Below are 13412 nucleotides of genomic sequence, written 5' to 3'. Positions count from 1 at the left end.
ACCTTGGAAGTCACCTTGTCCTACCTCGTACTTTACAGATGACGAAACCTGGGTGCAGAGAGTTGAACTTATTTGCAAAGGCCTCTTTCTGGTTAAGTCAAAATTAAAACTCAAACCTTGTAATGTCTAACTCTAGTACCCTTTTTTTTTTAAAGTTTTTTAAAAAATGTTTATTTTTGAGAGAGAGAGAGAGAGGCAGAGCATGAGCTGGGGAGGGGCAGAGAAAGAACAAAGAATCTGAAGCAGGCTCCAGACTTTGAGCCGTCAGCACAGAGCCCGACGCTGGGCTCGAACCCGTGAGCTGCAGGATCATGAGCTGAGTGGAAGTTGGACGCTTAATCGACTGAGCCACTCAGGCCCCCCAACTCTAGTACTCTTTTTATCTCAAGTCTATTTATCAGCTATAAGGACCATACCTGTGGTTTTCTTCCTCTCCTAGACAAATAACAATGCAGAGTATACAATATTATATTTTTATAATAAGTCTAAATGATTCATTTTTAAGGTAGTTGAAAGGCCCACTAAATAACAGAATGACATAATTAAATTGTTGAAAATACAGTTCAATGTGAAGCTATGTTTAGTTCAGGATGACATTTAGTTCAATAATTTGACATGATAACTCCTAATAGATACTTTGGTATTTGACTGGGAGTATGTTTCACTGAAAGTCTCACAAACACATAAAAAAAAAACGCTTCATGGTTATTTTTAAAACAGTAAGCCACTTTGCTTTTCATGATTATAAAAGACCACTGGAACAGGAGACACAGGCCGCTCGAGGTCCGTGTTCCGTCCTCTCGACCCTGCCTGGTCCCCCAGGAGCTGACTACTGTGAACCACATCAAAGGTTTCCCTTGTGCTCTGGCTTCCAGTTGGGTCAGCCAAAGGGAAGCACAGGCAGGACTTGGAGGTCAAGAGCAGAATGGGGTCTGTGGCATTCATTCCCCTGGCTCCCTCAGGGTTCAAGGGCTGACCGCACCCCTTCCCCCAAGTAAAGGTCATGGTGCCCGCTGAACTCTCAGGCTCACTCTCTGGGCTCAGCTAACGTCTTCTTCCCTTTCCCTCAGGCCTAGAGGTGGTAATGGTGCCCACTCTTATTCCTTGGGGCACTTTACCATGCCTGGTGGTTTCCTAATCTTTGACCTCAATGTTGTAAATAGTCATATTATTACATTCTTTTAAAATTACTTAATTTAATTTAAGCTATTACATAAAAAAAATGAGTATGTGGGGGTGCCTGGGTGGCTCAGTCAGTTGAGCATCTGACTTCGGCTCAGGTCATGATCTTGTGGTCTGTGAGTTCAAGCCCCGCGTCAGGCTCTGTGCTGACAGCTCAGAGCCTGGAGCCTGCTTCAGATTCTGTGTCTCCTTCTTTCTCTCTGCCCCTCCCCCACTTACTCTGTCTCTTTCCCTCTCTCTCTCTCTCTCTCTCTCTGTCTCTCTCTTTCTCAAAAATAAACATTAAAAAAAATGAGCATGTGGTTTATTTCTTCTGAGATTCTCATTGATACGCCAATTTAAAAAATGGTACCACTAAAAAAATGATGGGTGGATATAAGGTCTTATAACTAATTATTCTTTTATCAAACATTGGTTGGGTGACTTTTACTTGCCAGACATTCCTACTAGGCAGAGGGGATATGGAAGGAGACAAAATTCCTGATCTTACAGAGTTTTCATTTTATTTGGGGTTGGGAAAGAGGAAGAAAATAAACAAATATACAAGAATATGTAGTATGCCAGGAGGTAATGAGTTATGTGAAGAAAATAGAGTGTGCTGAAGGGGGCAGGGGCTAAGGCAGGGGAATGTGCCACGGTCGGCCTGTGTTATATGGGAAAGTATCTGTGACAGAGTCACATTTGAGATGAGATTTCAAGGTGGTAATGAGATGCCTTACATACATAGTTTAGAGAAGAGAATTCTCGGCAAAGGAGTGAACAAGTGAAAAGGGCTTCAGGCCTGGGTGTGCCAGGTGTGCACGAGGAATGGCCAGGAGGCCAATGTGGTTTGAGTAAGTGGGGTAAAAAAGAGAAGGCAGGACATGGGACCAGAGCAGCAGTGACGGGGTGGGTGCCGGGAAGATCACTTGGCACTTCAGGATCGTTGGGAGGATGTCGGGTCTTACTGGGAGTAAAATATTGTGTGTAAATAATCAAAGACCAACCAATGGGATGAAAACAAGCACGGGCCATTTATTCACTGCGTCATAGCAAAGGAGTTGGCCACTATCACTTGTCTTTAGCAGAGACTCAAAGGCAGGCCGAGGGGTGAGAAAACTGTATAGTGGGAACAAGGGAAGGCTGCAGGGGCGCCCTGGCTGGAGGCTGGGGGTACAGGGAAGCTGTGGGCAAGCTAACTAGAAGCGGGGCATCCTATGTGACTAGTTAGGGGTGCACATCCAGTTTCTGTGGTCGGTCTTAAGTTGAAAATGAGGGCAAAATGAAGGAAGTTGTCAGTTATTGATCAAATTTTGACCATCTGGGGCTGACTGCTACGGACAGACGCTGTGGTTTGGCTTCCCAGTTGCTGTAGGCTGTGGGTCAGAGTTGTATTTTAATACGTGGTCTGTCCGTTGTCTCTGGGTACTCCCATCCAGCTCTCAATATAAAAGCATGAGAAGGCTTTAAACACGGGGATGCTGTAGGCCGCCATATCTTAAGGACGTTATTTTTGGCCGCTGTGAGATAAAGAGACACTGAGGGCCCAGGAGCTGGCCAGGAGCTCAGTTAGGCTTTGCAGCCATCTAGGAGAGAGATCACGGCAGACGACCAGGCGGCAGCACTGGAGCTGGGATAACACGGCTGTGTGCAGGACATACAAAGGAAGAGCCAAAAGAATTTTCTGACGGATCAGATGTGGTACGTGAGACAGCAGAGGAGTCAAGGGTGATTCCGAGCTTTGCTATCTTGACCGGCCAGAAAGATGAAACTGCTGTTTATAGAGACTGCAGGAGAATCAGGTGTGGGGCGCAGATCAGGAGTTTCATTTTGGGCATATTAAAATTGAGGTTTGAATTTTAGCTGAGATGTCAAACGAGCCAGCTGAGCATACAATCCTGGATTTCAGTGGACAGGTCCAGATTGGAAATAGAAAAATAGAAAAGTGCGAGGCACCAGCATTTTGCTGTAGGTGAAGTCTGAGTCCGAATAAAATCAGTTAGGGAGGGATTGTAGATAAAGAAGACAATGGATCCAAGCACTAACCTCGGGGCAGGTGGAGGTCAGGGAGATAAGGAAGGCTGAGCAAAGGAGGCTGAGGAGGGGTCCCAGGGATGAGAACAACCGAGGGAGTGTGTGGATACTGGAGGTCAAGTGCAAAAAGTGTTTTCAGAAACAGGGAATGAATGAAAGGGCCCCTGGGTGGCTCTGTCGGTAAAGCGTCAGACTTCAGCTCAGGTCATGATATTGTGGTTCATGAGTTCTAGCCCCGCATCGGGCTCTGTGCTGACAGCTCAGAGCCTGGAGCCTGCTTCAGATTCAGTCTCCCTCTCTCTCTGCCCCTCCCCCACTCGTGTTCTGTGTCTCTCTCTCTCTCTGTCAAAAATAAATAAAAAACATAAAAAAAAAAACCCAGAGAACAATCAAATGTCTCAAGTGCTGCTGACAAGTCAAGAAAGCTGAGAATCAATCATTGGATTTAGCAAAGGGAAATTACTGGTTACCTTTATAAGAACTGTTTCAGTGGAGTGGAGGGGACAAAAGCCTGAAGGAATTGGAGGAGAGAAACTGAGAAGACAGCAGGCACAGACACTTAAAAATGTTTGCTGTATCTCAACAATAGCCAAATTATGGAAAGAGCCTAAATGTCCATCAACTGATGAATGGATAAAGAAATTGTGGTTTATATACACAATGGAATACTACGTGGCAATGAGAAAGAATGAAATACGGCCTTTTGTAGCAACGTGGATGGAACTGGAGAGTGTGATGCTAAGTGAAGCAAGTCATACAGAGAAAGACAGATACCATATGGTTTCACTCTTATGTGGATCCTGAGAAACTTAACAGAAACCCATGGGGGAGGGGAAGGAAAAAAAAAAAAGAGGTTAGAGTGGGAGAGAGCCAAAGCATAAGAGACTTAAAAACTGAGAACAAACTGAGGGTTGATGGGGGGTGGGAGGGAGGGGAGGGGGGGTGATGGGTATTGAGGAGGGCACCTTTTGGGATGAGCGCTGGGTGTTGTATGGAAACCAATTTGACAATAAACTTCATATATTGAAAAAAAAAATAAATAAATAAAAATGTTTGCTGTAAATGGGAACAGAGTGACATCTAGAGAAATATCTTGTTTATTTATAAGAGGAGTTTTTTTTTTAATTTTTTTTTTTAACGTTTATTTATTTTTGAGACAGAGAGAGACAGAGCATGAACAGGGGAGGGTCAGAGAGAGAGGGAGACACAGAATCTGAAACAGGCTCCAGGCTCTGAGCTGTCAGCACAGAGCCCGACGCGGGGCTTGAACTCACGGACCGTGAGATCATGACCTGAGCTGAAGTCGGACGCTTAACCGACAAGCCACCCAGGCGCCCCAAGAGGAGTTTTTTTAAGGGCAAAATTATTCCTACTAGTATGAAGTGGGATTTTACCAAACATAAAATTTCAATATAGAAATTATCATAGCGCTTCATTAGAAAAAATACACAAGGTGCCATGAAATATTCAAGTCGGGTCTTCAATGAGTTCCAATGAGTTTCTTTTCATGGAAATTAAGTCTGGTACCACCTAGGTATTGGCAGTCCTCAGGTCATTTACTCCAATGGCATTCGTAGAAATATTACAGAAAGTTTGGTTTCTTTGTTGGGGGTCGGGGGAGAAAGTGAGTGGGGGAGGGGCAGAGGGAGAGGGAGAGAGACAACCCCAAGCAGACTTCACCAGTGTGGAGCCCAACTCAGGGCTCATCTCACAATCATGAGATCACGACCTAAGCCAAAATCAAGAGTTGGACGCTTAACCGGCTGAGCCACCCAGGGGCCCCAGTTTTGTTTCTTTATTAAAGTTTGCTGTGGACTGAATGTGTCCCTCAAAATTTATGCATCGAAGTCCTAACCCTCAAAGTGATGATATGTGGAGGTGGGGACAGTTGGGAAGTAATTAGGTTTAGATGAGGTCATGAGGGAGGAGTCCTCATTTTGGGATTAGTATCTTTATAAGAATAGGAAGATCTCTCTTTCTCTCTCTGTCTCTCTCTCTCTCTCTCTCCCCCCAGGTGTCCAAAGCTTGCTTTTAGCTCTGAAACTCACTCCTACACTTGGTCTGAAACAGGGTAAACAGGTCCAGCACCACATTTAGGTCTTTTGTTGACCTGATGTGGGCAGAAATGTGCATCTATGGGAGAAACTGGAAAAGGCGAGATGAGAAAAGGCTTTCCTGCTAGGTTTTTCCAGTTCATATCATTTTTCAACTTCATTTTATATATACAGGAAAGCTTATACACAGACTGCCTCAAGTAAGCATAACTTTTTAAAACCCCTGAAAGTGGCATTTGTTTTTTATCAGTCTTAAAAATTATTAGCTCATATGTATGGGATTCTTAATTATTTGCAAAGCCCTATTCTAAACACTTTACATGAGGGATGCCTGGGTGGCTCAGTCGGTTAAGCATCGACTTAAGCTCAGGTCATGATCTCGCAGTTCGTGAGTTCGAGCCCCGTGTCGGGTTCTGTGCTGACAGCTCAGAGCCTGGAGCCTGCTTCGGATTCTGTGTCTCCCTCTCTCTCTCTGTGCCCCTCCCCCACTTGCACTCTGTCTCTCTTTTTCTCTCAGAAATAAACAAACATTAAACACTTCACACATATCAGCTAGTTTTATCCTGGCAACAATCCTTTCACAAAAGAACTATTATGATTGTCATTTTATCTCCGAGGACATGAGGCACACAGAGGTTCAAAACCAGCCGAAGCTTAGGCTAGTAGGTAGTGATACCCATACTTGAACCCAAGAAGTCCATCTCAAAGCCCAAGATAGTAACTGCTATGATCCACTTGTAAAAGAAGAGTGCTCAGAACGGCTGGTAACTGGACTTATGCCAGAAGGGCCAACTGAGCTTATAAGAGACATAAATTACTGCTAAAAAGCTGGCGGAGACAGCAGAAGCAGAACAAAGGAAGCTAAAAACAAGTATTTGAAAATTTGTTTAGACATCCAATGTATTCATAGAATTCTATATATAAACTCCTAAAAGTGTTATGTAAGGAACAAAATCTGCATGATGGTCATACTGACAAAGTTACAGAAGTATTATATAAGTGACATGTATAAATGTACAATAATATGCTTATGAATATAATACCTGTATTATGTAATATAGCAGCATATCATATGTCAGATCCCAACTAGCCCATTAGATGGAAACCATAGCAGTCTCTGGGAGGGTGTTCATTGAAAGACAAAGCAAGAGTGGTATTATAGAAATAGTAAACTCTGCTAAGTAAATAGAGATACGTAGACAAAAATGACTACAGGGTCATCCTCTCTAACCCTTAACACTGGCTTTCCCATGTAGTAGGTCTATGAGTGACTTATTTCCTTTTCTTAAAATTTTTTTTAATGTTTACTTATTTATTTTGGGGGGGGGGAGAGAGAGAGAGAGAGAGAGAGAGAGAGAGAGGTTACACGTGAGCAGGGGAGGGGCAGAGAGAGGAACAGAGAGAATCCCAAGCAGTCTCCACACCATCAGCCCCCTGTGGGACTTGAACACATGACCGTGAGATCACGACCTGAACTGAGATCAAGAGTCAGATGCTTAACCGACTGTGCCACCCAGGCACCCCTGGTTTTTACTTCTTTAAATCTTTCAGAATTCTTGACAATGAACATGTGTTACTTTTATAGTTTCAGATTGGTTTCATCATTCTGTAAGTGCAAAGATAAAGCTGAGTAAAGTGAATGCATTCGTCATTAGTCTTTGCAACTCGATTGAAACGAGTGCTTTGATCTGCAATTGCAGTGTTTATTTTTAGGTTTGACTGTGCTGTAACTTTGGCCAAAAATGACTTTTGTTCTCAGAAATAAAATAGTTGTAGTTACATTTGAAAGCTACTGTTCATGCCAGTCTTTTCTCAATTATACTGAACAGATTAAAAAAAAAAAAAAAACAGATTCTACTAAAACCAAGATGGAACAAATTATCTTCTAAAAAATCTCTGTTACAATAGAACAGAGAAAGCAAAGGCAGTGCATGGACAAAGGCACTGAGTGTTTGTTGTCTTTAGAAAGTCTGGAACATTCAAAAGTTAACACAGAAGATGTTCCGGTACCTCCTCAGGCTACCATGCGGTCCTCAGCCTGCTCGACAAGTGGCACCGAGTAGGAAGTCTGTCCCTGATACGTTTGATCTTGGACAGCTCTCTCACATTTCTATGGTCTGTTTTTCACTCTCAAACACACATAGTAATTAGTACAGGCTAATTCAACAGGGACTTGAAAAAGACACAAATGAGAGTAATGAAAACATCTAAATAACATGCTTACAAGTGTCTTTTTTAATGGAAGGGTTTTTTTTTTTTAATGTTCTTTATTATTTATTTTTGAGAGACAGAGCACGAGTGAGGAGGGAGAGGGGGACAGAAGATCAGAAGTGGGCTCTGCGGTGACAGCAGTGAGCCCATGTGGGGCTCGAACTCAGGAACCGTGAGATCGTGACCTGAGCTGGTCAGGCGCTCAACTGACTGAGCCACCCAGGCACCCCACATGATAGTAAGTATTACAAGTTCATATCAGGATGCCGTGAGATCCAAAAATTATCCTTTAGCACTAGGCAAATGTTGGTAAGAGTGAATCTTAGGGTAATCTTTGTGCATATCATTAAAAGTTTTTATTTTGTGAATGTAGAAACTTTCAGGAAGTTTTACAACACTAAAATGGCTTTATTTTATACCACCTTTTTTCATATCCACCTTTTGGTGCCAGAAATGTACAGATGTGTGCTGTAATTTTAGCCAGTATTTCAAATTGTTTGCTTCTCTTAAGACAATGACCTGTGCTTCACGGCAACAAGATTCAAAAAGGAAAAAAAAAAAACTTCCACTCTCACTGAAATTGAATTTTTTCTTGCTTCTTTCTCATTTTGGTGTCATAGCTGCCGTGGATTACCATTTCATTAATTCTGGACCTTCAAATTTGGCTAGCCAATGATCTCCCTATGTCAACTGTAACAACAGTACAAACTTTTAGAAAGAATAATTAATGTTTGTGTTTCATGTTACAGCCTATGTCATCTGAATTCTACTGCATGAAACGGGTTGGCTCACTCAGCACACAAAAGTTTGCCTTTTCTTTGTAGCCAATAAGATTAGCATTCTTGACATACAAGTTCTACTTTTCTTTGGAATGGTATGTTTATTCTCTACTGTATATTATACAGAATTAACCTAATCTCATCATACAGAAAATGATTACACAGATCAAATATTTAATTCCCTAGGTTCATGGTTGATTTTTGGTATCATAAAGGTATCAGAATGAGCCCCTTTCAATCAGAAGTTTGCAGATACTTCAAGTATGTACATAGTAAATAACTGCACGAAATACTTAGGGACTTTAGACATCTATGTTCGGTATCTGTACTCGAATACCTGTATCTGAGGTTGTAGTCTCCTAGTAAAGTACAAAAAACTAATTTACTCTGGTTAGAAATTATACAAGGTAAAAAAAGGAATGGGATCTTAATATAAAATAAGTTTTAGCTCTTACCTATTTTCCTCTTAACAGAAATGAAAATGCTTAATGTTAATTAATATCTAGATGCTTCTCAGAGTGAGAAGAAATGGTGTTATGTCTGACAGTTAGGGAACCGAATAAACAGGAAATCGAGAATCTTCTTTCAGGCTTCTCCTGTGGGTGCTGACTGCTCCTTTATCACAGCACATAACATTGTACATTGTTAGTTATAATAATTTTGTGGAATGTAATCACCTAATGATACCCTTTCAAAATTAGTATGCCTTCTTCACTGTAGCACTCGCATCCCTACCTCTTAGCAGAATTCCTGGCATGTAGCAAAAACTCAATAAACAGCTGTTGAACGTACAGACACATAATGCTGAAGCAGTCTTGATTATCTTTCTAGAATACTTGGTTTTGTTCACCTATACTAACATATTTTTGGCTTGATATATAAAGGGAAAATTAATAGAATAAGAAGAGAAGGAATCACTTTGTTCTTGGGTCTGTTTGTTCGTTTTATATACAAGAATGGGTGAGACAATGCTGCTGTTGGCAAAGCATGTGGTTTAATTAGGATATTATTTCTTTTCGGTCACAAGAAATGACAGAAGACTGTAAAACTCAGAGAATAGAGAGAAGGGCTTCGTAGAAAAAAATCTATATACATTCAAACACTGGGTTCTGGCACTTATTAGCAGAGGACTTTGGGGAAATACATTCTTTGAGCCTCAGAGATCCGATTTGGAAATTGACATATCAATCACAGGTTTACATGAGATATGATTGCCCAGCTCCTAATGCAGGGTCTGGCTCAACCGTGGATATTCAAATATGGTAGAGATTGGCATTGTGATTACTATCTTACCCTTGGCCTATGGAATAATCCTTTTGGAATTCTCTGGGTTAGGTTAGAAAAAAAGGGCAGAAGGAGTAACAGTGACCCGAAATTTCTTCAAAGCCCTTCTTGTCTTATGGCCATCTGCTGTCTGCTGTTGATTCAGTCCAGCCTCGTCGCAGAGGGTCTTTCCACCACAGCTAATTGTTACCGCCCTCAGATAAAGGGTAATCTCACCCATCTCTGACAACGCTAAAGACAACCAATCGACCAAGTGGTCGATTGAGGCAGAGATTTAAGGATGGCACTATTTCTCAGGTTCCTCATCCAGACAACAAGTTAAATGGTTTATGCACTTTAAAACCCCTCCCGGGGCACCTGCGTGCCTCAATCGAGTAAGCGTCTGACCTTGGCTCAAGTCATGATCTCGCAGTCTGTGAGTTCAAGCCCTGTGTCAGGCTCTGTGCTAACAACTCAGAGCCTGGAGCCTGCTTTGGATTCTGTGTCTCCTCTCTCTACTCTTCCCCTGCTTGCTCTCTCTCTCTCTCTCTCTCTCTCTCTCAAAAATAAATAAATATTAAAAAAATTTTTTTTAAAACCCATCCCAACTGGAACTGCATTTGTAAAGGATGGAGACTGTGGAATCAAACTGAAACAAGGAAAGATAACAGTGATAGACGACTGAAAAGTAAGGTAAAAATCTTGACAATAAGAGCAGATTTTCCATGGGAGTGCCTCCAAGGTCACAAGAACCTGGCACAAGGGAAGTATGCCAAAGAGAGATTAACATCTCTGTTTAGCAGTCTGTTTTCTTCTTATTCTAGTTTTCCTCTTTGTACCGCAGACTTCAATTTTTGAGGACATTGAATTGATTGATTTACTCAATAAATGACTAAATGACCCCATTTGTCTAGAAAGCTATTGATCCCTACAATCATGGCAGAATGGTGTGTCCCTCTTTTGTGTGCCCATAGCATTTTGTTAAGTAGAAGGAAAAGTTCTCCATTTTCAGTCCTCTTTTTTCAAGTGACAAAATATGTCTGTTCTAGGGGTGCCTAAGTGGCTCAGTCGGTTAAGCATCCAACTCTTGGTTTCAGTTCGGGTCATGATCGTATGGTTTGTGGGATTGAGCCCCACATCAGGCTCGTGGCTAACAGCATGCAGCCTGCTTGGGATTCTCTCTCTCCCTCCCTCATTCTGCCCTTCCCCACTGTCGCTGGTTCTCTTTCTCTCTTTCTCTCAAAATAAATAAATAAACTTTTAAAAAAACTGAAAAAAGATCTCAAAAAATACGTTCTAGACAAAAATGTGGGCTTCTGAAGTCCCATCTGACAGTTGAGCTGTCCCTGCATGGCCCCTCTCTCACTGGCAGGGCAAGTACCAACATGGCAATGAGATTTGCATGTGAACTGTAGGAGATTAGCTCCCTTCTATTCATGGCCACCCAGGGTGTCCAGGGATGAGGAATGGGGTGCACTTGCTCCCAGTGGTGACTGCCCTTTGAGGCAGGCTGCCTTCTTGCACACAGGCTGCAGGAAGACATAGTGACTGGACCCACTCCTTAGACAATGGTAATTTCTATTGATCATAGAGCTTGGCTTTCCAGCCAGAAACCAGGCTGTGTTCTTGGAACCATGTGTTCCCAGCCAGACATTCAAAACATCTGGAGGCATGAGACATATTACAGAACATCCATATGGGTACTGAATAGTACTTGAGGCTAGATAAGTAACTACTTAAGTGTATGTCGTATCTCCGCAGTAGATGTAGATACTCATGTATTGAATAAAATGCATAGTCAGGGGCCCCTGGGTGGCTCAGTCTGTTGAGCGTCCGACTTCGGCTCAGGTCATGATCTCACAGCTCGTTGAGTTTGAGCCCCACGTCAGGCTCTGTGCTGACAATTCAGAGCCTGGAGTCTGCTTTGGATTCTGTGTCCCTCTCTCACTCTGCCCCTCCCTCGCTCATGCTCTGTCTCTGTCTCTCTCTCAAGAATAAAACATTAAAAATTTTTTTTAAACGCAGAGCCATTTAAAATCTTTACCTAAATCACAACTATGTAAGTTAAAAAATATACATGGATAGAGTATTATAAGAGTATAATTATGAACATGTGAGAATTCAGGATGTATGTATGTATATGCTTGTGTGTGTGTGTGCGTGTGTGTAGAAAGAGAGAGTTTATGTTAGTAAGTTGTTTGTTTTGTTTGTTTTGTCACAAAACATGGGAGCAAGTATTCTAAAATTTGTCACATGTAAAATTGAGAGTATTCTATAAACACCAAGTAAAATGCCTAAAATGGTGCACAGGTCTACAAGTATGGAGGTAATAGGGAGGGAGTGAAAGAATGTATATAAAATGTGTTAATTGTGCTGTTTGTCGGTAGTGAGTATGTGATGAATTTCAATTATTATCATTATCTGTAGCTGTTATGGGTAAGTAAGGAACTGGGAAAAGCTCTTTTATTAACTGGCTAGTAAACAAACCATTTCCAGACTAAAATGAAGCAGTGGTGGTTATTTCCTTTTCTTGCTGCCATAACACTTTGTTTATACTTTATTGCATCACATTCTATTGCAATCATTTATTGGTAGGGCTCTCTTTCCCATTAGACCATAGGCTCTTTGATAGAAAGATTTCTATCCTATTATCTTTGCATCCCTAACACATAGCGCTGTACCCAGCACACATACGAGCTGAACACATTTTGAATGCATGCAAAATAGAATCTCATAACATGACCTAGAACTAATACATAGAGGGGGAGGTTAGAGGCATAATAGTTCCTAGGGCTAGCAAATTTCTATGTGAAGAGTTACAAGAGAGTGTAGAAAGAAACAGTTAAAATTTTGAAATGGTAGGGAGAGTGACCCTTTAATGGTGAGGAACAAGGGCTCTTTAATCTCTTAAAATGAAATCTAACAATGTTATTTGTGATACTAGAAATAACAACAGTATTGTGCTTTATGTTTTATAGAATTCTTTCACAAGAATGATGCAACATGAGACTCATTAATTTTTCTTATTTTGTGCATTAGGAAACTAAATCTTAAGAAAAGGTGTTTGATTTGATTAAGGTCATAAAACTAGAAATGGTAGAATTGGGAATCAAACTCAGATCTTATAACTTTAAGACCAATGGTCTTCAACAAGACATGGAATATACCAGGCATTATGAGACACTTGTCAGTTATCATAGGAATGATCATGGCCTGGAATGACTAGGGCTGAATGTCATCTAGAAAATTCTATAACAACTTTGACGACCATTACATTAAATGGCACTATGGCAAAGTTGTGTGTGTGTGTGTGTGTGTGTGTGTGTGTTGTATGTACATATTTTAATATTCCACTTCTCAGATCTACTATGGGTACAGAGTATAGAGTGTTACCCTATTCTGAGAAATAGAAAGGGACGGATGAGTTTAAGTGACTTATTCCTTAAGGTAAACAATGACAATTATACCAACTGGCAAATAAAATATCAAAAAATGGCTTCAGGGGTGCCTGGCTGGCTTAGAGGGTAGAACATGTGACTCTTGGTTTCAGGGTTGTGAGTTCAAGCCCCACATTGCACCTAGAGCTTACTTTAAAAAAAAATGAAGAAAGAAAGAAATGGCTTCAAACAAACTCTAACTGATGGGCCAGTTCATGTGTATTAAAGCTGCCATGGGCTGGTTCAAAAGAGAGAAGCTTTATTATGCTACCACTTATTCAAGACTTAAGACTCGAAGAAACTTTAATTATTCATGCCTAGATAATGCAGATAAAACTAAATGTAATTAAATGCCAACTGTTCTTTAAAGGAATTAGAAGCATAATTGAACTTCATATTTAACTAAAAGAGAGATGTTAGTTAAACAAACAGACCCCGAGCCCAGTTCTCTTATGCTCTCTCTCTAATTAGGT

The 13412-nt window shown here is 41.2% G+C and overlaps 1 protein-coding gene across 1 annotated transcript in view; it reads right to left on the bottom strand.

The window, feature by feature from the left end:
• The window catches only part of FREM2 (FRAS1 related extracellular matrix 2), a 165110-nt gene that overhangs the window by 70306 nt on the left and 81392 nt on the right, over positions 1-13412 (bottom strand). The window lies entirely within an intron of this gene.

Source organism: Panthera uncia (assembly GCF_023721935.1).
Source record: "Panthera uncia isolate 11264 chromosome A1 unlocalized genomic scaffold, Puncia_PCG_1.0 HiC_scaffold_16, whole genome shotgun sequence".
NCBI classification, from domain to species: domain Eukaryota; kingdom Metazoa; phylum Chordata; class Mammalia; order Carnivora; family Felidae; genus Panthera; species Panthera uncia.
The sequence above is the reverse complement of the archived record's forward strand: the minus strand, read 5'-3'. Positions and strand labels throughout refer to the sequence as shown.